This window comes from Microcebus murinus, chromosome 7 (genome assembly GCF_040939455.1).
Source record: "Microcebus murinus isolate Inina chromosome 7, M.murinus_Inina_mat1.0, whole genome shotgun sequence".
NCBI classification, from domain to species: Eukaryota; Metazoa; Chordata; class Mammalia; order Primates; family Cheirogaleidae; genus Microcebus; species Microcebus murinus.
This window is the reverse complement of record NC_134110.1, coordinates 60,696,657-60,722,801: the sequence shown is the minus strand read 5'-3', so window position 1 is coordinate 60,722,801 and position 26,145 is coordinate 60,696,657. Positions and strand designations below refer to the sequence as shown.

General features: G+C 40.5%; 1 protein-coding gene and 1 long non-coding RNA gene across 8 annotated transcripts in view; one reads left to right on the top strand and one right to left on the bottom strand.

The window, feature by feature from the left end:
- Positions 1-26,145, bottom strand: part of NCALD (neurocalcin delta) — a 410,511-nt gene that overhangs the window by 170,410 nt on the left and 213,956 nt on the right. For 4 of the 7 annotated variants that reach the window (XM_076005119.1, XM_076005118.1, XM_076005120.1 and 1 more), the window contains one exon: positions 7,543-7,624. The exons of 2 other annotated variants lie outside the window; for them this stretch is intronic. The gene's annotated coding sequence lies outside the window, so the exon portion shown is untranslated. Of the gene's footprint in view, positions 1-7,542; positions 7,736-26,145 lie in introns of those variants that run through there. One more of the 7 variants, XM_020288960.2, reaches the window with a different exon arrangement.
- LOC105867031 (uncharacterized) lies at positions 3,053-8,419 on the top strand. Its single transcript, XR_012920178.1, has 3 exons — positions 3,053-3,123; positions 6,993-7,135; positions 8,332-8,419. It is a non-coding gene; the product is annotated as an uncharacterized LOC105867031 (long non-coding RNA).

Below are 26,145 nucleotides of genomic sequence, written 5' to 3'. Positions count from 1 at the left end.
AGCAATAGGAAGCTAGGGTTATATTTCATTTTAGTAGATTTTATACTAAAGGGCACCTACTTTTAATATAAATCAGTCTGATATTCTCATTTATTACTATTTTCTGATATAGGTTAGGCATGAGTATTCTTTTTTTTTTTTTTTTTTTTTTTTTTTTTTGAGACAGAGTCTCGCTTTGTTGCCCAGGCTAGAGTGAGTGCCATGGCGTCAGCCTAGCTCATAGCAACCTCAAACTCCTGGCTCAAGCAATCCTCCTACCTCAGCCTCTCGAGTAGCTGGGACTACAGGCATTCGCCACCATGCCCGGCTAATTTTTTTTTGTATATATATTAGTTGGCCAATTAATTTCTTTCTATTTTATAGTAGAGACGGGGTCTCGCTCTTGCTCAGGCTGGTTTCGAACTCCTGACCTCGAGCAATCCGCCCGCCTCGGCCTCCCAGAGAGCTAGGATTACAGGCGTGAGCCACCGCGCCCAGCCATGAGTATTCTATAGGTGCTAAAACTATGATCAAGATCTGCTTCAAGCTACTTTGGAGGCAGGTACTGTTACTTACAGAACCTCTACATGTAATAAATGTGCTTACTATGTGATGGGCAATGCCAGGTGCTGGAATTATGATGATGAAAAACAGCAGCTCTAGGTTCTGTCCTTATGGAGCTTAGAGTCTAAGGCAGTGCTATGTGAAGTGTGGTCTGTGGACCAATATCATCAGATCGCAACAAGACAAGTACAGACATTGCAAGTAATTGTTGAGAAACTTTTACAGCAATCAGACATTGCTGTAACATCCAAATGTGTGAGCAAGTGAACTTGTCTCATTGAATGGGGTATAGAATGCTTTGGATATTATCAAATATGTATGTTAAGTTTCATGTGGCAGGATCTCCATGGATAGGAGGACACATATTGGCTTGTGATGAATTGGAAATTAAAAAAATAAATCTAGCTCTTCCCCCAGATAGTTTGAAAACCACTATTCTAGTGCTTTCTAAGCACTATAAATAAAAAGAGAGAGTTTAATTACAGCTGAGGAAATTTGGGGAAGTTTCATGGAAGAAATGATTTTTAAGGGTGGATTAGAATTATAAGGGGTAGAGATCATAACACGAGAAGAGTAATGGAAGCAAAAAAGTGCAAGGATACCCTGAGCCACCTAGTTCACTGTGGTTGGAATATGACATGGGGACAGGGCAAATGGAAGTAATGGAGATAAACGTAAAAAGGTTGACTGCAGCCAGTTAGTAGAGGACTTCTAATGCCATGAAAAAGAGTTAGAATTTTATTTTTGAGAGAATTGGAAGTCCTTAAATATTCCCGAACAGGAGAGTGACACAAAAGCTCTATTTTACAAGTAATATTGGCTTCATTTGAACTATATTCAACAGGTAGGAAGCCTTTAAGTAAGTAAGGTAAGTAATACCAGTAAAATAGAATTTAAAAAAAATAATCTTATTAATGACATCATATATGAGTCAAATGTCTAGGTAAATTTTTGCAATTTGAAGTCTTCCCATGTACCATAGCATAGCAAAATACCGCTTTAGAAGATCTACTCATGTATGAGTAAAGTGATTTTGAAATACCATTTCTTAGCGTTATAGTGACAGAGAGAACATATTCTTCCCATTTTCAGAAAATTTGGTTAAACTACAGATATTAAGGGAACATTAAACCAATATACTGTTATAATAATTTACACCAAAATGTCAAGTACCATCACCAAAGGACACAAGAACAACACTTTTTTTCTCTCTGTTGCTCTCAGCTTCCTATAAAACTAGAATTGATCTCATTAAATGTGCCTCATGTAAGTTTCCATGTGTCACCAAAAGACTATTAGCTCTTGCCACTGAGTTAGAGTCTTCTGTGGCATTAAGATTCCCATAACTATATCTTTTAAAAAAATAGTTGAACCACTAAGTTTTTAATTTGAGAGTACAATTGAATAAGATTTTAATAAAACAAGGCTCTCAAAGTATATAACCCCTAGAAAAATATCGTGTTAGGATTTCACATGCTTGGCTAAGTAAACATCTAATGATTTTAGTCTTCTAATTCTGGTTTCATAATATTATTTTTAATTGTGATGTAAGAACTCTAGAACTGTAAAGATTCCATCTTGTTGAACTGAAAGCTATGCATTTAGAATTGGACATGTTTGCAAGATGACTACCATACAAAGCTAAAACACAGCATTGTGAGTCACTGACTATAATGTACTAAAGCAGTGGTCTTCAACTAAGGGTGATTTTTGCCCCTTCCAGGAGATGTCTGGCAATGTCTAGAGATGGCTGTCGTGACTGGTGACATATACTACTGACACCAAGATACTAAATATTCAACAATGCACAGGACAGCTCCTTGCAACAGAATTATCTGGCTTAAAATGTCAATAGTTCTGTGTTGAACAAGCTTATACTAAAGGATCATACTAACACCATCTTCATTATTCCTCCAAGGTCTGAGACTCTTGGCATATGCTATGGTCTGAATGTTTGTGTCCCCTCCCCCCCACCAGAATTCTTATGTTGAAATCTTAACCTCCAAGGTGATGAGAGTAGGATGTGGAGCTTTTAGGAGGTGATGAGGTCACGAAGTTAGATTTAGTGCTCCTTTGAAAGACACCCCAGACAGCTCATTTGTTCCCTCCACTATGTGAGGACACAGTGAGAAGGCACCATCTCTGAAGCAGGAAGTAGGCTCTTTTCAGAAACTGAACTTATCAGCACCTTAATCTTGGACTTTCCAGACTCTAGAAGTGTAAGAAATAAATTTATGTTGTTTACAAGTCACCCAGTTTATGGTATTTTGTTATCGCAGCCTAAACAGACTAAGACAGCATATAAAGAAATAATCACTTTGATTCATACAATATGAAAGTCAGAAAGAAGGAAGTTCCTGAAGATTAAAATAAATAATTTGCCTACCTTTGATATAAGGAACTACTTACATGGCACCCTCTGACTTCTGCAACCAAGACCTGAAGGTGATCCTCACAGGTGCCCTGGTTTAATTCCATTGACATCAGTAATACTTTCTATGCAAATGTTCACATCAGGAAGTTTTCAGGCAGATCTTCAGAACAGATAGGCACCAACAAAAACCTCAAACAAGGTTCCAGGTATGTATGATTTTCTCAGTGGTAAGTCATTTATGATTTTAAGAAGCAACATCAAATAACAGCTTCTGGGAATGTGGGAAAGACATCCCTCTCCTTAAATACGTACATTGATTATAAGATGTGAACCTTTTCTAGAGATGCTAAATGTTCAGAATCTATAAAGTATATTAAGTGTCTAAGAAGGGATACTAAGGTGTTTTTGTAAGAAGAAACAGACTCTGAAATGCTCTCCCTCTCAGATTCTCCTCCATCAGTGTTAAACTCAGTTGTTTTCGTTTGTCTTTACATTGCTCACCTCCTCCTCATCCTCCTCCCCCCACTCCAGAAAGAGGTGCAGGGATGACAGTGGTATCACTAGTCCTCAGAAACAAGAACAAACTAATACAAAGTCCACCATTTCCCTCTCTTGGAATTTCTCCCAAGTCTTTGTGAATTGAGTGCTATGAATAACACCTGACTTGAGCTTCATTCAGGACTGCTAGAGCATATACCTTTATTTAATTAAACAGAAGCATAACCATACTTAGATGCACTACAATATATATTTGAACTATATATTTGAAATCAATAAATCAAATATATATTTGAAATCAATAAATTCCCCCTAGGCCGGGCGCTGTGGCTCACGCCTGTAATCCTAGCTCTTGGGAGGCCGAGGCGGGCGGATTGCTCAAGGTCAGGAGTTCAAAACCAGCCTGAGCAAGAGCGAGACCCCGTCTCTACTATAAATAGAAAGAAATTAATTGGCCAACTGATATATATATATAAAATTAGCCGGGCATGGTGGCGCATGCCTGTAGTCCCAGCTACTCGGGAGCCTGAGGCAGAAGGATCACTGGAGCCCAGGAGTTTGAGGTTGCTGTGAGCTAGGCTGACACCACGGCACTCACTCTAGCCTGGACAACAAAGCGAGACTCTGTCTCAAAAAAAAAAAAAAAAAAAAAATTCCCCCTAAAGGTCACCCACACTACTTACTCATAAATAAAAACTTACTATAAAACTATATATTAGCTTATTGGTATATTATTTGTGTGTTCCACTAGAATTTAAGACCCATGGGCACAGGGATTTTATCTTGTATTTACTGGCTGAGTGTATCTTCTCTCAAACAGTAGTCATTATACAATTGCAAACTCCTTTTATTTTTACACCATAACAGGAGGCAATAGGACTCACTCCTTATCATAAACTACTCGTGTTTGTTCATTTGTCCATTCTCTACTACGTCTTTCATGACCTGGCTCCTGCCGCCTCTCTAGCATTCCCTCACGACCCCTGCTATCCAGCAACACTGGCCTTGGCTCAGTTCCTAGTAAGCTCCATGCTCCTTTCTACTTTGAGTCCTCTGCCCATCCCTAACACCTTCAGATTTCTTCAGGGAAGCCTTCCTGATCGCCACTGAGACTAGGTATGATACCTGCATTCTATAGTCTCATAGTTCTCTGTGGTTTTCTTTTATTCTGCATCATAGTATTTATCATATTTGTAAAATTTATTTGTGTAATTATTTGATTAATATCTCCTCCAGCCCCACCCACCCATCTGCAGCCAGAAACCATGCTTTCCTGACTCTATTTATGTCCACGTCATCAAGCACAGTGCCTGTCGTATAGTGAGTGCTCAATATGTATTTCCTGAATGAATGAATTATGTTTCTAGGAACATAATCTGTTACCAAATATGCAAGTCCATGTTATATCTTATCATTCTTTCCTAGTTAGTAGGTACTTAGTCAACACCTTTTGGTTAATTGAAATCATCATTTATCTTCAGCAAACTACATTTTCCTATGTCTCTATGACAGTAAAAGACCTTGTTGCAAAACTGCTGGGAAATAAACCGCTCTCTTTCTATCCTTTTTCTACACACTAATAAAAACCAGTTTGTTTTTGTTTTTGTTTTTCACTGAATTTATTAGCTGTTTTGGAATTAAGAACATGACCGGGTAGAAGATGGTTGGCAGGGAATCAAATCAGTATTTGTTTCTATGGCTATATTTGAAAACATCTGGAAGCATACTTTAATTATCCTCTGAATATCTGAAATCTTATGTTCTCAGCCTCTGAAATAATCTCTTCCCATATTGTTCCTAAATGAAAGGTGTTCTACTGACAAAATAGGCGGGGGTTTTTTAACAGAGAGGAATTTATGGGGCATTGGAAATAGAGTAGTGAGCTCCCAAGCTAAGAGGACTAAAATTCAGCTTTCATTTTTTAGAAGAGGATGAGCAAAGAAATGCTTAGTTTAAAAAACTGAGGAAAAATGTATTCCATGTAACATTCTATAACTGAGAAGCTAGTCACATAGGAAACCTTGGGGAAAGTACAGATTTCCTGGGATCCAGACAAAACAATACTAGCTGAAAGGGTCTAAAGATAGACACCAAAACAACAGGAAATCAGTAATAATTGCATACCTAGAGTCTATTCACATGCTTAACTTTAAAATAACTTCTTTACATACATTCTTCCTATCTATTGCTATTTGGATCTCTGCCACTAGGCAATTTTTACTAGACTGTCTGGAATTCTTCAACAAAATTCCAAAAAGCCCAGGACATTTGGGCAGTATTTGCTAAGTTAGGCCATTCTTTTGGAAAGCCCCAGTTAGGAAATGTAGCGTCTGGTAGTGAGGTCATCCTCATCCCTGCTTTGCCCACTAATCTCTCGGGCCAACAGTCTCAAGCCGGGAGTGGCTTCTTCACTGCCCCAAGAGCTTTTCTGTCAATTTCTTATCCAAATTGTCCTTTGGATCTGGCAGATGCTGCGAATTGCAGCATGAACTCCTGTGGTCTCTCTTTGTTCCATGTAGACCAGCGGCGAAGTACAGCTTCTTTGCAGCTCACTCTAGAAGGGAATCTACAGCAAGAATTACCTGCCCCTGAGATCATAGACACAGAGAAAGACCCAGATGCTTCGGGAAGGGCAGAAGTGACCAGACGTCAATAACATCACATTGATGTTGTACCCTTCCATGTCAGGGGGAAAGGTTCCTATGTTAAATCACACTCAGGCTTACTGTCTATAGGCAAAAATACACATTTTCCTGTTATGCTTTAGTCTGATATCAGAAAGATTCAAGGAACTAAAGCAATGGCTGCTGCCATATCTAGGGTTGTGATATCCGTAAGTAGTTCAACCAAATTATCACAAGAAGAGAGAGCTTCTCAGGCTACCTGCTCATTACCAATTTAAATGCACAGTTCTATCTTGGCCTTCAGGAGAAATACAATGGTGTTAAGACTTAGCTTTCAATGTCATGAGAGGAAAAAAAAATTGATTTTGCTTAACATGCCTTCAAATATTTTATTACTATTCTATAGATCTCATTAAAAGGACTGGCCTACCAAATTCGGAATAAAAATTTCTCACTTTCACTTTCTTGTTACATCCAGATGAGCTGTGTTGCTCATCTAATACTTAATTAGACCACAGAAGACTTTAATGAGGGAAAAGGAAGTAGAATGGAAAAGAGTTAAGTACACTTAAGTTTCATTTTGCATCAACTTACCTCCTTTCCCTGCAATACCAGCAAAATAAAAATGAAGGTTTTGTTCTTGCTCTCATTTTTTATTTTTTTACCACTTGTTTCTCATACAAAACTGTTTGTTCAAGTAAATATTAGATTAACATTCATGCCTTGTTTCCAAATAGGTACGAAAAGTATTACCAAGCTTTAAGCACAGGACCTTGCCTCTAAATCTTGACTGGCTTCTCATTTGAGGCCATTAGCTTATTTTGAAAAATGTCCAAGAAATTCATATACTAGTAGATTTCCCTTCCTGAAAAGCCAATTTCCTAACTACTCAATGAGATAGCTTTTGAGACCCATATCAACAAAAAAAAGTAATAATGTTTCTTTCTTAACAGGAAATTCACTGTTGCTGGTGCTGCTGCCCTAATTATACTATAATAGAATTTCAAAAGAATCTTCTCTGAATTAGAAAACATCCCATCTACTTGCTGCACAATATCCTCTTCAATTTCCCATTCCAAATGAGTCGATTTGGAAGGTAAGGAGGGCACATATTGCTTTTTTTCCAGGAAGCAACATGCCAGGTTTTTACTTCATGATCGTATCTGTTTTGTTTTGTTTTAGTAAATCTCTTATACTTAAGTAAGGTTTCCATTTAATCAGAGTCACCGTAAAAGAGAACAGGATTTTCTTTTTTTACAAAATTTAATGGGTGTGTAGCTTTCTTTTCAGTAACAAACAAATTCACCAAGAGTGAAAAATGGAAATGGATACCCCATGACAAAGCTTTAATGACAGATACAAGCTAGCATTTTCTATTTAGCAAAACAAAAACATACAAACACACAACAACCTAACTAGGTTAACCTAGCACCTTTGCATTTTGAGTCATAATTTACACAATTTAAAACCCAGGCATTTCAAGAGGTCAAAAAAGTAACTCACAGTATGCAGTCACTCGGCACCTGGGATCTCAGAGCCTTTTTCAGTAGCACGACAGATTTTTATCACCAGTAGATAAACAGCCCTGCAAGTGAGATCACTCATAATTAGTGAGTATTTTACTTGAACATTTGACAGCTCGCTAAAAACTTTATGTAAGGCTGTTACAGTTATATCTTCTGTAATTGCGTTTGCAAACAGGAAACAGGAAACATACCTACAAGAACACTGACATATGTCAGCCTAATTGGTCTGTGGTTCAAAATACTTAGGAGTGAGTCTTGTACCACAAAGGTAATAGGCACAGTCCTCAAAAGGACTGTGACAATCCTCAAAAGCACCAATCAAGTCTGAGCATTTCACTGTCAAATCCTTTGGACAGATGATATGCAGGCAATAGATTACAGGAAGAAATAAAAATTCTTAGTAACATTCAGGCTTTGATTCAGAAAAGACTATACATTTCAGAATAAACTCATTTATATATAAATAAATACATATATAACATATTAAATGATACAATATTTAAAATACAGGAATTATTTAAAAATAAATATTAATAGGATATTAAAATATTATATATATATTTTTTCCTGGAATATATATAGAAACTTTCATTTAGGAATCTTTTGGTTATAAGTCACAGAAAACCCAACTCACATATTCAAATAAATAACAAAATTAGGGAATATTTTGGTTCATTGAGCTGGGGGGAAAAATAGAATTAGGGTTGGTCTGGGGAAACCAGAAGTCTGCTGTATCATTTGATTCTCTACAATTTTCCTGGCACAGGTATTCTCAGTGAACTGACTTCACCTTCAGGCTGCTCTCCTCTTGCTACAAAAAAATGACTGTAGCAGTTCAGGATTATGTATTTATCATCCGAGAGAATAATATGAGCATAATGACAGCCCCAGTGGAAGTTCTGAGGTCACTGAGAGGGCCCTTTGCTGAATCAGTCCCTACACTCTGGGATCTAATATGTTAAATGGCTTATACTAGCTGAAGCTTATCCCTGGAGGTGAGAGTAGGGTCACTCCAAACAAAAATCACATGATGAGACATTCAGGACACTTGGAGGAACAGGAAAAGGGAGAAGGGACCAACAAATGTCCACCACCACAATGCTCGGCAACAATCAGAAGACTGACATTTGAGGATGTGTACCTGTAGCTATGAAAACACTAGTACTTGGGTTATCTGAAGATGCCTGATACAGAATGAGCTGAGGGTCAATAGATATTGATTACCCAAGGCTCTTCATTTGGTTGGACTTCCTATTAAAGCTGGATTTGCTCTCCGAGAAAATAGATCAGAATATTTCTGTTCTGTTCATGAACTATGATTTATAGTGTATTAAGTACTCTTGCATTTGATCTTCCATTTTGTCATCCAATCAACCCTGCTGGTGGTGGGCAGGCATCCCCACTGTAAGCTTGGGCAGTGGGGCACACACTGCCGGTTGTCTCTCCAATGCCCCATCTATGCTTTTCTTACAGACCCTTGATTTGGTTCAGGGCAGGAATTTGTTAAAACTACAGCTAAAAACGATGGGCAGGTGGAACAGTTTTGGCCCTGGAGATGTCAACTTAAGTTACTTAGTAGGACTCCTAGAAAAATACTATAAAAGAACTTTGGCATTCACTTCTTTTCTTTGCCTATCTTCTTTGCGTCTGAATCACTGATATAAATCTGGAGGAAGAGCTACATCTTGCAATCATGAACTAACAGGCATGAAGACAAATGCCACATGCTGCGAAGCCTAAACTGAAAGAACGAGCCACTACAACTGGGCCTGGCTTGCCTGCTCCTGGGCTGTTATATGAGAAAAAGTGAATTCTATTTGGTTAAGCCACTGTAGAAGGGTTCTTTTTACAGGCTGTTGAACATAATCCGAACTGACACAAAGAGGTTTCTCAACCAGGCAATGACAGATCAAGACTTAAACCTAGGTCTGTCAACTCCCTGTCCAGTGATACTTCCAAGAAACTGCGTTGCCTCTCCAAAAGCAGAACTCACACACTCATACTCTGAGTACTATACAAATGGGAATTTTAAATATATGCATTTTTCCTTCAATAAGTAGCTTGTTTAAATGATATGAGTCATAGTTCAAATGCTGAGAGGGGATTCGTTGCTTTTAGGTTTTGTTTTTTTTTTTTTTGACCTTTTAACATGTGACACTCAAGCATTCGCAAAATCGCTAAAGCAAGATTGCCTTGGCTACAGCAAAGGAAAGCTAGGTCATTTTGCCAAAATTTGTTTCAAGGCTGCCTGAGCAAGAATTAGCCACCTTCCCAGATCTTGCTGTGCGTGAGGATGTTCTTTCCTGACTTCCTCATTCACTCAGCTATGAAAAGGTAACAGAGCTCTCACAAAAGTTGGAATAACTTACTGAGCCCAAGGTCAAGGAGGAACCATACCCAAAGATCAATTCCAGAGGGATTAAGGATTTGGTTGTGAAAAGCAAAAGGTTTAAACTTTTAGGAGAAAATATAAGAAAACATCTTTCTGACCTTAAAAATAGGAGAGTTCTTAAGGCACAAAAGTGCTAACCATGAAAGGATAGACTGATAAATTTGCAACTATAATATTAAGAGCTTTGGTTCATCAGAAGGTACAATAAAGAAAGCAAAAACACAAGCCAATATCTGAGACAAGTTTTGTAACACACAAAATGAACAAAAGATCAGTATTCATATAAAGAAATGTTACATTTCAGTCATAAAAAGACAACACAGGCCAGGCATGGTAGCTCACACCTATAATCCTAGCATTCTGGGAGGCCGAGGCTGGAGGATCACTCAAAGTCATGAGTTCAAGACCAGCCTGGGCAAGAGTGAGACGCTGTCTCTACTAAAAATAGAAAGAATTAGCTGGACAACTAAAAATATATAGAAAAAATTAGCCAAGATGGTGGTGCATGCCTGTAGTCCCAGCTACTCAGGAGGTTGAGGCAGAAGGATCACTTAAACCCAGGAGTTTGAGGTTGCTGTGAGCTAGGCTGACGCCATGGCACTCTAGCCTGGGCAACAGAGTGAGACTTAGTCTCAAAAAAAAGACAACATGATAGAAAAAAGGAACAACAGATCTGACAGGCATGTCACAGAGGAGAAAAACATGAATAGTGAGTGGACATATAAAAAGATGAACAACCTCATTTGTAATCAGGAAAATGTAAATTAAACTGCTAGTGGGAGTATAAATTGATACAACAATATGGAACAATTTAACCTTATCTTATAAAGTTGAATGTTCACTTAGCCTCCATCTGAGCAAATCCACTCCTACCTACATTCTCCAGTGCTATGGGTTGAACGACAGTGTGCTCTCCAAAATTCGTTTTGAAACTTAATCCCCAAAGCAGCAGTATTAAGAGGTATGGCCGTTAGGGGTGATTCAGTCATGAGGCTCCACCCTCATGAATGAGATCAGCACATATAAAAAGGGCTTCAGGTTGAAGGTAGTGTCCTTTTGCCCTTCCACCCTTCTGTAACGTGAGGACACAGTCTTTGTCCCCTTCCGAGGGGGACAATCTTCGAAGCAGGGACCAGGCCTCACAAGACACCAAAGCCGCTGGCACCTTGATCCTGGACTTCCCAGCCTCCAAAACAGTGAGAAATAAATTTCTATTGATTATAAACTACCCAGTCTCAGGTATTTTGCTATAGCAGTACGAACAGACTGAGACATCTAGAGAAACTGTGCATATCTCCTGGTGCAAATATGCAAGAAAGTATTTATAACAGCTTTATTCAAAACAGCTAAAAGCTCAATTTAACACAAATGTTCACCAGCAGGAGAATAAAAGAATAATGTGAGTGATAATCATACAATGGAATATTAGAGACAACAAGGAAAATCAATAAATCACAGCTGCATGTAATAGTTTGGGAGAACCTTAGAAACACGATGGATGAATGAAAGAAAGCAAGTGTCAGCCACCTGTGTACAGATGTGCAAGGGGCAGGCTTGCAAACATAACAAGAAAATACCTAACCCTACAATGTCCCCAGTAATGGTTAAAGATCAGTCCGATGAGTTCTCTCACTAACAGGTACCCTGCAGGAGCTCTGTTTTGCACAACCTCTGAAAAAGCTGAATGGAAGGAAAAGAGATGTAAATCTCTCTCTCTAAATTGTTTTTGAGAATCTGTTTTTACAGAGTTCCTGAGTAAACAGCAGAACAATAAGCTACAGCCTCAACCATATCTTGAGGACAGAGTCACATCTCCTATGATAATCCCTTCTCCAAGGAAAGGCAGGAAACCAACTCTTGGACTTTGACATCCTTGCAGTTTTTGCTATCTACCTGCCGCCGCTTTTGTTATCAACTGACAGCCATCACTATTTTTCTTCTCTTCGTCCCTCTTAAAATCAGAGAGTCACTTGGCCTCATTGTTGGCATCTCCCTTCTCTTTCTTCGGGATGCCATGCTGCCTCCCTATTCACTCCCCCCTTCTCTCTCTCTCTCTCTCTCTCTCTCTCTCTCTCTCTCTCTCTCTCTCTCCCTCTCTCTCATTCTCTCTGTCCTTGTAAAGAATAAACTTTTACTTTTATATATTAATCTCTGCGCGAGAAATCTCTCTCCCCCAGTGCCATGAGCACCTACTAGGCTTTCCACCCTAACAGATAGTAATTTTTTTTTTTTATAAAGCCCAAGAATAGCAAGACTGAACAATTACCCCTACATTTACTCTTTGTGATATTCTTGGTTCTTCTTGGTATTTCAAGATTCCTTCTTTTATTATTTCCTTTTGTTTAGAGAACTTCCCTTAGCTATATGCTGAGTCTTCCTTTAGCTGAGAATTCCTTGATTTCCACTTCATTCCTAAAGGATATTGTCACTGGATATAGAATTCTAGGGTGACAGTTCTTTCTTTCAACATTTGAAAAGGGTTTTGCCACTTCCTTCTGGCATATGGGTTTTCTCATGAGAAATCTACTGCCACTCTCATTGTTTTCCTCCTATAGATAAGGTGTTATTTCTGTCTTGTTGCTTTCAAGATCTTTTCTTTGACTTTATTTTTCAGAAGTTTGACTGTGATGTCTTAGGGTGGACTTCTTTCAGTTAATTGTTTTTGGAGTTTCACTCAATTTCTTGATTCTACAGGTCAATGTCTTTTGCCAAGTTTGGACATTTTCAGCCATTGTTTCTTCATTGTTTCTTTGAATACTTTTTTAGCCGTATCCTCTTTCCCCTCTCTTTCCAGGATGCTGATGACACACATGTCAGACAATTTTTCTAACCCCAGGGTTCCCCAGGGTCTTATCCTTTTTTATTTTCAGTCTATTTTCTCTGTTTTTCAGGTTGGGTAATTTCTATTATTCTATTTACAAGTTCACTGATTCTTTCCTATGCCCCCTCAACTCTGCTGTTAGCCAACCCATGAGGTTTTTCTTTTTATTTCATGGATTATATTTTCTTAGAAACTGAAAAAAAAATAATAAAGTGAAAAAGAATGCAAAGATCAAGCCAATACATTTTTTTTAAGTTGCAAGAGGAAACAACTTCTTTCTGCTTCCTAAGTAATGGACACACTGATGGGCAGGCGAGGGGTCCAGTAACCATGCAGACTGATGGAACTCATGTTTGGAATGGTCCTGCTTCCATTCAAACACCCTCTGTTAGAACCTGTCCTGGAGTTCCTCTGTGGACCAACGTGGCTGCTCTGCACAAGGCTACCTCCAGGTGACAGGGCAGGCAGGTGAGGCGGGAACAAGCAGTGTTCCAGCATTAAGCCATAGCTCACTGCAGTGCTGCAGCTCTTTCCTCCTCTGGCCTTTTTAACCACAGCCCTGACCCATCTTAGCCCAGCCCTGCAGCTCCCTCAAATCCCTGTTTCCATGGATTTTAATACCATTCTCTTCTCTGGCATCTGCTTTCTCCTGATTTCTACTTGTTTACCTGGCCTCTGACCCACTTTGCCTGCATTATGACATTTTGTGCATGGGTGGATTCCTTGACCCAGCTCTCTGGCGGGGGCCCTTGACCTAACTAAGCATCACCTAGATAGTCTAATGGGTTCCCTTTCACCAACACTTGTGTTGCTCTGCAAGGCTACTGGAATAGAGATCTTCCTTTCTCCTCTTCAAGGCAGGGGTGGGGGAGACTGATTGCAAAGGTCCATGTCTGAGGTCACCAGCTGCTCTGGTGCTCTTTCCATCCCAAGCCCAGCACGCGGAGGCAGGAGGAGAAAAGGGTGGGAGGACAAAGTAACACTGAAAAGCTTGATAAATACTAACAGCAAGGACTAAAAATAACTAGACAACAGTAGTCTACTTTTAGGAATTTCATCTGTGCTTTCATGTTGGGGGCGAGGGAGAGAGAGGGCTGTGGAGAGAGGGGTGGAAACGCTAATGTTATCTGACGGCGGAGGCACTGAGGAGCTTCCCTAGGCAGACAGCACTACCCCACCCGCTCCCTGAAATAACTCCCTGTCTCTCTCAGCTTTCCTCAGCATCCTCGGCTCTCAAAGGCATCCCTGCTCTTACCAGCAGAGAGGAAAAGCAGCTAAGAGCGTGCAGGCTGTTTTGCTCCCCAACCTCCTCTTCTCCCACTTGCAGAATAGCCTGGCCACCTTTTGACCTCAGCTTCCAGAAGGCAGAAGGGTGGCTGGGATCAGTGCGTGTCACCTGTATATCTGTGAGTCTCTGGTATGCTGGATGTGGGATGGCAAAGCCATTAACCCCACATGACACAATCTGCACTGTGGGGAAAGAAACGCCAGGCTAGGATTTCCACACGTCTCCCAAAATACCTACAGCCAGGCATTCCTGCTGCCCCTTCCTAGGACTGAGGATGTGGAGAAGCAGGCCTGGTCCTTTTATGGCCAGGGTCTCCTGATAAAACAAAATAGAGGAGAGCAAATCTGTTCAATTCCGTTTCTATTATTTTCCCTTCCCTAGTGAGCAATTCAACTACGCTGTGAATCGATATGGATTGCTAGAGCTAGTGGACGACACAAGATGAGGAAAATAAATTGCTCCCACTTGGATGAATTATAAGCACCTTTGAGCTCTTCATCATATCTGTCCTGAACAGTCAGCAAAGAGGGAGCATTCTGAGTCTGAGCCCTTCCCTTCTGCTCCCATACTCCCTCCTTCATGACGTGCACTCTCATAGCACAGAATGGCAGCAAAAAGAAATAAAGGGCCTGCCTTCCTCTTCCCTATTTTCAAGATCACATCTGTTTCCATCTTGCCCTCCTTCCTGCACAACTCTGATGAAAAAGGAGCATCCTTCACGCAAACGTCAGTCCCTCCATTTACGTCCTGATTCTGTCCTCTAGCATCAGCTGCATGTCACTCCATCCCTTCCCCACGAGGTCTCCCACATCTTCAGGGTGCCACCTGGCTGGGCTCCTTCCCCCAAGCTGGAAAACAGCCTCAGACTCTGTAATCCTGCAAACCTGCCTTCTATTCTGTTACCCTTTACAATCCCATCTTCCTCCTCTTCTGCATCCTGGTTCCTAAAAGAAGGGTCTACACTGATTATTTCCATCTCTCCTTTTTTATTTACTCCTTAACCCACTGCAACCAGACCCCCATCTGCTTTCTGTAAGGTCCCCACTGATTTCCAGGTTGCCAAATGCAATGGCCTTGACCTTTCTGCTCAACCCTCCTCAAATCCACTCTGCCCTTTGATCCCATGAGAGTCCAAGAGCCTGGTTTTCCTGGGACCTCTTCTACTGCTTCCTCCTCTTCTGACCATCCCATAACTGAGGGTGTGCCCCCCCATCTAGGGTTGCCAGATTTAATTTTTTATATATATATATAATATCTATAATATAATTATATAATTTTTATAAATGACAATATAGAATGCCCAGTTAAATTTGAATTTGAAATCAATAGTAAATACTTTTTATAATGCATAGGACATTCTTATAATAAAACATTCTTTGCTGATCTGAAATTCAATTTTAACTGAGTTTTCTTCTGTTTTTTTTTTTTTATTTGACAATCCTACCATAGATGTTTCTCCAGAGCTTATCTTCTCTCTCTAATATCTTCCCTCCTTGGTGCTTTCCATGCCCATGGCTTCTATGATTTCTTTAACTCAGATAATTCCTAAATCTTTAGCACCAGTCTTTGTCTCTCTCTGTCCTTCTCTCTCCCCCTCTCTCCTCTCTCTCCATCTTCTCCCCCACCACCTCTCTCCCTCTGATTCATTTCTCTGTTTTCTCCTAAATATTTTACAGCATCTCTACTTCATTATATATCAAATGAAACTTACTATTTTTGACCCTCAAACCTGCTTTTCAAACTAGACTCTCTATTTCTATTAATACCTTCTCCAGCCTCCCAATCACCTCACCTCCAAGTCCAGGAGTCTGCCCTCAACAAGTGGTCGAATCTTGGTTTGATTTGCCCCAACCGGCACTCTCAGGTCTGTCTTTCCTTCCATTGTTATGGGTGCCACTGACTTGAGGCCTTTGTCATTTCTGTACAACTACTAACCACACCAGGCTATTGAAAGCACCTTCTGACTACTCCTCCTATTTCTACTTCCATCCACCCTCCACCCCTCCACGCACCACCACTCAGTTATATCCCGCCTAAAGTGCTAGTGTGCAAATGCCACTTCCTTGATCGGGGAAGCTTCCTACAGCTACTGGTTAAAGTTCAAGCTCCCTTGCCGGCACTCAAGGCCTCCCATGAGTTGACCGTCCTCCTCTTAACTCCCTGTGGTCTCATCCATGCACCCCAAACTCAAGGAGCATCAGAACATGAATCCAGGCCCTCCTAACTCCATGTGCTCACACTCAGATGTAGACTACCATGAAGGACCTCATACAGTTTCTGCATAAATAGGTGCCCCATAAATGGTTACTGAATTGGGAAAGTCAGTCAGTTTGAAACTGACCACATGAACAGAAGGAAATAATTAAATCCATGAATCATTTATGTGACACTACAAATAAATGCACTTTTTCACAAACCCATTGTTTGCTCATGGCCAAGCATGGCTGACGTCAGGTTCACGTAAGCACCTCCTGTCTCTGTGATGTCAAGTTGCACGTGGACTCCAAGAAGACTCCATGGGCCGGAGCAGACACAGGCCCACCCACCCCTCTGCTGCTTCTCCACATTTATTTTTTGAACTCTGATGCCTTCCCCATTTCCCCCACTTCTTCCAGATGGAAGGTTATAACATTCTCTGTAAACGTCCTTGAATTCTGTTACATAAGTCTCCAAACAACTAGAAGTTCTAAACTGCTGCCAAACCCACATTCTGATCCAAGAACATCTGGACGCTTTAATGACCCAAGTCAGAGGCCCACAGTCTCTTTCTCTAACAGGCTGGATAGTAAATATTTTTGGCCTTGCAGACCACACGGTCTCTGTCGCAATTACTTAACTCTGCCATTGTGGCACAAAAACAGCTACAGATGAGACAAAAAACAAATGAGTGGGCCTGCATGCCAGTAAAACTTTACCTACAAACACAGCTGGCCAGGACGCCAACCATTGTTTGCTGACCCCAACATAAACCAAGCTTCTGATGAATGATTTACTTGATGTTTTCTTTCCAAACTATCTCTTTCGCTGTGGTCACTTGATTGGAAAGAACATCAGAATTTCAGCTGGTATAGTCTGTTCACTAGATTGTACTTAAACCAAACTCAGGACCCCAGAGTGGATCAGGGGAAAATGAGGAGTGGGGACTTGAAGGCCTCTGAGGGATTTTCCTCCCAGCCCAGTGGACGTCACCCCAGGGCAGGGGCCTAGGGAGGTCAGATGGGTGAGTAGTGCACCCACCCTGGTCGCAAAATTTAAGCAGGTGCCCAAAAACACATTAATCAAGAATAAATAACATTTTAATGAAATATTTTTTAAAATCATAATGAATGCAAACATCCATGATGAATAAAAGATTAAAAGTTTAAATTAAGACAGCATTACTGCTACTGATTTTTTTCTTTTGCGCTGGGTTTCAAGGTGGCTCTGCCCAGCACTGTAACTGATGTCATCTTTATTTAAAAAAAAAAATTGATCTTTTGTTCATTATGAATGTTTTGCCTTTGTTTTGATTTTTTAAACATATTGCACTAAATGTCATTTTTTATAATGATTATGGAGTTTCTGGCACTAATTTTTTACCAAAGCAAGTTTCCTACTCGCCTTCCCCCAGTCTCAGCCCTGCAACACCCTCATTCCAGAGAACGATGTACATCTATTTAACATTACCTTTGGACTAGATCATTCCTCCTGGCTGCGTTGGCAGCATTTTCAGCTACTTGGATCCACCCCATACACAGGTAGATTCGGAGAATGTGGAAACTCTTATGCCAGACTCTGTAGAGTCACTTCTTAAAGGACATGTTAAGGAGAGATGGAAACTAACATTTTATTAAATACCTACTAAGTGCCCAGTGGTACCACACGACAGAAGGGACTTTATGTCTATCATTTCATTCAATTCTTATGACAACCCATGAGGTTTGATTACATTCTTTTGTATGAGTAAGGGAACAAACTGAGATTATAGAAAACATGAAAGCCAGGCTGAAGATTTCTGCTACATCACATTCTGTCAAGAAGCTATCTGTACATTTTGGACAGGGTTAAGGCACTTTCTTGCCTTCCTACCTTACATTCGCATAGCTCCTCTCTCATTTACAAAAAGCTTTCAACTGTTTCTCATTTGAGCATTACAATAATCCTGGGAGGTGAAAGTCTCAGATTATTTAAGACGTGCCAGCGTGGATTCATCAATTTCATTATACGGGTGAGGGAGGATGTAGATATTCAGAAAGGTTAAGTAACATAACCCAAGGTCACCAGCTAATACATGGCAAAACTAAAATTAAAAACACAGGTCTTCCGAGGCCTGTTGAGCTGTGCTTTTCATTACATCCTTTTACCCTAGAGGAGCACAGCCAGCATGGGCATCCTTGACCCAACACCCCCCATGTTCATATAGCAGCGTGAGCCCTAAAGGAATAATAAGCTGGGACTAGACATGTTTCCCCCTTTTCCACCTGGGGGAAAAGGCTGAAGATCAAGCACTGTCTGCCCTGACGAGGCAGGTGTGAGGTGAACGGGCATCAGAAGCAGAGAGGGATACCTGGAAGCGAGGGCGTGGTACAAGCCCTGGAAGGACAGAGCATGACAAGGCTCTGAAGGGCAAGGCCAAGCAAGGCCTGCGCCACACTTTCCCCTGGGCCATCCCTCCTGGTACCTGGAGCTGTAATGATAATCAAAGCAATTGTAATTAAAACAGCTTCTGCTCTACCCATTATCCTCTCTGGGTCCCATGCTTGGAGAAACCCAATCTACAATTTCCAGTTTCCATTTCCCATTTGCTCCAGGTGCTACCTCGATTTTGGGATCAGGCAGGGCATCATCTAAACACAGGGCACAAAGGCCATCCAGACAGGTGAGAAGGGTCAGATCAAAGTGAGAGCAGAATGCAGGAGCTGGCGGCTGAGGGTGGCAGGAGGCAAAAGGGCAATATCCCCAACCCAGTGCTGGGGGAAGACGGCAGGTGCTCCACTTTGGAAAAATTACAGTGCATGCTACTCCAGGCAACTTCCAAGGAGGCATCAGCCCACGTGAGAAGTATTATATCTCTGTAACGAGATGCACAGTGGGCACTTTCAAGCATTTAAAATACTTGAATGTGCAGTTTCACAGTTGGTCACAAGTTCATAATAGCTACATGACTCTTTTATTGGGGAGATGCCATGCCATGCTGGGATGTCACAGGGCAGCGGGGCTCCCCCATTCTTCAAAACAGAGCAGCTCAAAAAATTCCTCTGGCAATTTTAACTACACTAGAATAGAAAACACTCCAGGCAGAGTGTGAGAGACCAATCTTGTAAACAGCAGGATAGCAAGGTATAAACAAGAATGAAAAGAAAACATATAGCCTTTTAAAAAATCATTGCTTTTGACAAGGACAATAAGACGGGAATAAATTCAGCCCCAAATATCATGGAACAACAAAAGCTCAGAGGAGTGTTAAATCACATGCCAGGTGGCGGCAGGAATTTGCAATGATCTGTTCCAATCTGCCAACTTGTCCCTTTTGGCACCAGGCTTGATTTTACAGACTCTTCTTTCAGTTTTACATGCTTGGGAATTTGGAGGGTGAGGGATTGTTTGGTTTTTTCTCCTTTCATGCAGCACAACCAGCATTTTCAGGGTGTTGTAACTTCCCTATGTCACAGATTTCTTTTTCCTCTGACCCAACAAACAGTGTTGTTTTGGAGAACCACAAACCACAATATTTCCATCTTTTATTTGACTGAATCATGTTCTTGCAGGCAGTAAAAACATGTTCATGTACTCAACTCTCAGTTAATGCAGGCGGTCCTCAGGTTACATACAAGATATGTTTCTAAAAACTTCTTGAAGTTGGATTTGTATGTAACTTGGATCACTGATGAACAGTGCATATACAGTAATAATATTAATAATAATAACTAATACTATAATGGCTCATATGTGGTAATAATACAGTTTAATAATACTATAATAATAATACCCCAGTACTGAAATAATAAGTTACAGAGACTATTGTGCTCTTTCTTTTCATTCAAACAAACAGAACATAAAAATAATCTCATACAAAAAGTTTAGATACGAGATAGGAGAAATTTCAAGAAAGAATATTAAAGGTTAACCCTCACCTAGTGTTGCATCAATACTAGGGTAATAGGAATGTCACGCTTATTTTGATCTTCTAGCCAAATCAATAATAACCTGTTTTAATAATTAATCCGCTGTGCTGCTTAGTAATAATTGATGCTTTCATTGGAGCACTGCCTTTCACATGGTCCATTATTCTCACTTTATCCTTTGTAATTGTTCCCATAGTCGAGCGACAGAACACCCATTCTGTTTGTTATACGATGAGATGTCGCCCGATTCTAAAATCACAAATAAAAGCCAATGAGATCTTTAAACTCAATTTGTTATAATTTTGTCTTTTAATAGAAGAATCTAAGAACTGACTGGGGATGAGGGGCCAGTGTCTGAGCAAGCACTCAGGGTTTCCTGTGAGGCAATGACGTAATTTTCTGTGACGTCCTCCTCCACCTCGACACCCCTGTGCTCAGCCTCAGACTTCCACGCTGCCTTGTTCGGGCTTCCTACTGATGGCACACATGTCATGCATATTTACTGTGAGCCAAGAATATATAATTATCTCATATAATAGCTCGTATAATTAGCTCGTTGAATTTTCATAACAACCTTGGAATAGGTTTTGTTATCCCAGTGTCACAGATGAAGAAAATGAGCCTCTGAAAATTTCAGAAACTTGCCTAAGGCTACACAGCTGGTAAGCAGGAAGACTGCGATTAGAACCCAGGATCATGTGATTAGAAAGGCTCTTAAACAGTACATTAGTCTTTCTCCGCAGGCATGTTTAGTCCATACGCCTAAGGAGTGAGGTTATTTGGACTTTAAAAACAGGGATCAACATTTCCACTTTTGAATAGTTACCAGGCAGGGAAGACCCCTAAGCAAGCAGAGTACACATCCACCTATGTGATGTGATTTAAGGGAGGATGGACAAGTGGGTTAAACATTTCTCCACCACTGCCTATCACAGTGCCTGGCATTTCACCATTGGAGTTCATTACTTTGGGTCTTGAAGTCTTTCTGGTCTTTAGGATTGCACTCTTAGAACACGATGCGCTGGGAGGAGTAATCCTCCATTGAGACCTCAGTGATGATGAAGAACTCAGGGAACGAGACATAGGAGAGATGCCTTTCTAGGCATCTGGGAGCCCCGGAATGGGCAAAGTGGCCCTTAGAGGAGGAGGGGGAAGCTCTAAAGACAGGTGTGGATGTTTCGTTTGGCTGACCCCATCTTTGTGTCTCTGAGCACAGGGCAAGGTGAATGGGAGGCATGTCGTACTTCCCTTGATTTGAGGAAACGCTGTTTGGATCGGAGGTAAGAGGAGGCGGTATGAGGGATGGTGGGAGGTGGGTATCAAGTGCCGAGGATTCTGAGTATTGTGAAGGTATCAAAGACAAGGAGGCAGGATCCTTGCCCTCAAAGAGCTTACAGACTGGAGAGAAATAGTCATCAACAGCAAACAGTGGGTAAATAAGACGAGACAGGGAATGACCAAGCACAGAGTATATGTGTCATAGGAGATCCAGGAAAAGGAGAGCTCAGAGTGGGAGGAGACAGTAGGGGGACATAGGCCCCAAGAACAGTACCAAATAAAGAGAAATGACAAGTGAGCTGGTGAGTGCCTGTCTTGTGGGAAAAGACATCCCAGACTGCCACAGCCATTTGCTACCTTAGCACTTCCAAACAAGGCAATCCAATGTGGATTTAGTCAGCATAATGCAAAATGATGTTAGGATGGTCTAGAAACAAACTCTGAAGACATATGTAAAGTGCAAAGATACTATTTACAAAATGCCTTACTTCAAAATAAACCCAGCTCTTTTGATAAAAAGATCTAGTGATTGCTCCAATCACATAATAAATAAATCCAGAATTTCAGCAGCAGGTGAATGTAGCAGAGTTATACATTAGCAGTCCTAACCTTTTTGGCACCAGGGACCATTTTCATGGAAGACAATTTTTCCATGGACTGGGGGAGGAGGGAAATGGTTTCAGGATGATTCAAATGCATTATATTTACTGTGCACTTTATTTCAATTATTATTACATTGTAATATATAATGAAATAATCATACAAGTCACCACAGGTTGGGGACCACTGCATTAAGACATATGGCAAATAAATCTGACAAAACCATTAGGCAAGCCTAATGCCCTGGCGAAGCTCAGTTAAAACCATGGGAAGCAGATCCAGTGACCAGCACAGGCCAATAACCTTGAGAAATTCCAAGACCTTCCTCTGAGTTCAGCTCTGATCAAGAACGTTATAACTCTGTGACCTTCTAGCCAAAGATCAATGAGCTTCTTCTGGGCTTTCACTTAATGCTTCCCTCACAAGCAGGAAAGGTTACTTCTATTTACTCTAACTTATTTTGTATTTTTTAAAAAGACCCCTTTATTTAATTCCCACAAGGAAAACAACCCCAAGGAGGAAAGGAAGGAAGGAAGCAAGCTCTGACCTTTATCTGCTAAATGAGTTATTTTACTGATAGCTACAGGTGATTATGTTCTCACAATGATGAATAACAACCCTTTGTACCATTGGCAGAAGAGGAACCAATTGCTCAGCCTAGGGCTTACTATAAGTAGAAAAGAGAAAAATATAGATAGGTAGAGACTTGAAAAAGGAAGAGAAGAGGGGGAGAAGGACCCTCAAGACATCCTTCCTCCTGCAAGTTTCTTAATTGAATTGTTGCAATATACATTTCTTTTTCTTTTCGACTTAACTGCTAATGAGCTGCATTTCCACAAGTCACCTGCTTTCTTCAAGGTGGCTGCATATCTGGACATAAATAGCAAAGGTCTCTAGTTGAGTCCCCTAGTAGGTTTGTAGCAACCTCTGTGGAGATGGGCGGACACAGTGATGACATGATCCAAGCCCATAATTAGACATGAGGTCTAACAAAAGAGGCTTGTGCTTTATTTCCAGATGCAAGCAGCAACTTGGCAAATGCACTTCTAATGACTAAATACTAGGATTTCTGGGACAGTTCGGTGTTACAAAGAACAACTAGGAAAAAACGTTTTGAGGTCCTAAAAATCAGGGTGGTGATTATTAATTACACCGGAGCAAAATGATAAAACCAGTATTTTTATAATCAATATTTTATAAGATTTGATTTATAAGATTTATAGAATATATATAAGATATATCCTTTATAATAAAAAGATTCAGAACTCATAGAAAGAAATCAGTGAAAATATTTAATGCATTTAAAATATACAAATTAATAAATACCATGTAAAATGTAAAAAAAATATAACCTGGACAGCATCATTCCATTAAAAATTATTAGCAGATAGAATTTAAAAACATAAGTTTTAAAAGAAAACTAAAGTCTCAAAAATAAAAGAAATTAATCATGAAAAGCTGAAAATGAGATCACATTATCTGAACTTTTATAAAGTGAGTTCTTAAGGTGCATAAACATTGTTGCCATGGAGTCGAGAGCATATTTTTGTGCAAATTTCTTCACTGCTAAAAATAAAAAAAGTACTAGTCAGGGAAATGGTGATGTATTTATGAGTTACCTCCAAATATTTTTCTCTGACTCCTTCATCATCAAATAATCCTAAGTCTCATTTGATTACTCTGAGGAATATGTTTTTTAACAACTTTGTGGGGGACAGGAGATGAAGAGTATCTACATACGTTATTTGGAATTCTTTCACATGGGAGATTTATTCACCTCAAGCTGCAGTTTGCTTGGAAGCAAGAAGCAAGTGTTCCTGATTTGCCTGAGATCTATGGTGCAATCTCAGTGCCCAGCCACCGGCATCTGTTTTTTACTGCTGTCACAGTGCAATGGTCACATCCTCAGGTGGTCCCCACTGAGTCACGTCCTAGTGCGATCCCCTTCCACGGAGCAGAGCGGAGCACAGGCACAACCTGTGACTTGCTTTTAGCCAACAGAATATGACAAAGCCAGCAGGAAAGTCCCTGCCTTGATGAGGTTACTTGCTATGGAAGACTCCAGCTTGGCAGACTGCAGTGGGAGTTTCTCCTGCAGGCTTTGAAGAAATAAGCGTCCATGTTGTGACAAGGCTATGAGATACCATATGCTATGGATGATTCCTAGGACATCAGAGTGGCCCCAGGTGACAGCCAGAAAGAAAGCGGGGACCTCACAGTCCTGTAATCTCAGCTCAGTTCTGCTAACAACCATGTGAGCTTGGAAGAAAAATACTCAAAACTCCAGGCAGAAACAGAGCCCAGCCAATGCGTTGGTCACACCATGGTAAGACCCTAAGCAGAGGTGCAAGCTAGGCTGCACCCAGACTCCCGACCCACAGAAGCTGTGGGATAACTAATTCATGTCGCTTGAAATCATTATATTGGTGGTAATTTGTTATGCAATATACAACTAACACGCACAAGTCATGATCCACTTTGGACTCAAATAACAGTCATTTTTGCAAAAAAGTTTTGCTTTGCCAAATGTTATTTTATTCCTCCTTTTGAGGATAACAGAACTATAGCAGAATGCTTTATAAATGTATATACCTTTATCCAATTTAAAACTGAGCACAAGTACAAGTAATCGACAGAGTATATATTCCATTCTTTGCATAACAGTTGCTTTCATTAAAATATATACATAAAGAGAAATTCCATAGACTACTGCTATGCTTTGCACATTTGTGTCTTTCCAAAATTAATGTTGAAACTGAATCTCTCCAGTGCAACACAGTAGTATCCCCTTATCCACAGGGGACACGTTCCAAGACTCCCACTGGATGCCTGAAAACTTGGCATAATATCAAACTCTACATATACTATGTTTTGCCTATACATACATACCTATGATAAAGTTTAATTTATAAATTTTGGCACAGTAAGAGATTAGTAACATACAGTTATAACAATATATTGTAATTAATGTTGTGTCAATGTGGTCTCTCTTTCCCTCTGTCTTCTCTCTCTCTCTCTCTCTCTCTCTCTCTCTCTCTCTCTCTCTCTCTCAAAATATCTTACTGTGCTGTACCTCAGAGAGCAAAACCACAGACAAGAAGGGACTACTGTCATCCTAGGGGGTGGGGTCTTACGGAGGTGATAAGGTCATGAGGTCTGCTCCCTCATAAGTGGGATTGAGGCCCTTGTGAAAGAGGCTGCACACAGCAGCTGGCCCTTCCTGCCCTTCCTTCCCTCTCTCCGTGTGGGGACACAGCATTCAAGGTGCCACCTCGGAAGCAGACAGCAGCCCTCACCAGACACCAAATTTGCCAGGGCCTGGACCTTGGACTTCCCAGCCTCCAGAACTGTTAGAAATCAATTTCTGTTCTTTATAAATTACCCAGTTTCAAGTATGTTGTTATGGCAGCATGAACAGACTAAGACAACTACAGATCTCTCTGGCTAATTTAAATTCTCACTTTAGGGAGACAAGAGCATAAGGCAGAAAGAGCACGGAGTGGAAGTCTGGGATCTAGCCCCACCTAAGCCACTGGTTAGCCAGGGAGGGGACCTTGGAGCAGCCACTCACCATCACTGTCTGACTATACACAGAAAGGGATGTGTAATCACTGTGAAATTCCTTCCATTTCTGACACCTATTTCAAGTCAGTTCTAAATTTTCTTTTAAGATCACCATCAGGAAGTTTATGGTTTATGGACAAACAATAAATGCAGCTGGCCAAATTTACTTTTTTAGTAGCCTGGAGTGAATCCTTTTGCAATAGTGATAATGCGGAAAATACTTTATATATTTTGGTTTGCATATACAAATTTCAGGGTTAATGCACTCTTAGAGACAGGAAAGTCTGATAACATTTGGATAGAAAGTGGCTTTGAAAAGTTTTAAAGTTTTAAATATTATATGCAGATACTATGTAGTCACCAAGACCATTTAAAGACTATTTCTACATCCCATCAGTCAGCCACACCATCCATTCATGCTCATGGTGAAATTGTTTCTGGTCTGTCAACACTGGTATCTAATTTCTCACCCAAAACATGGCATTTTCATTGAACAGTACAGTATATTTTGACAAGCATTTGTAAATAAAATG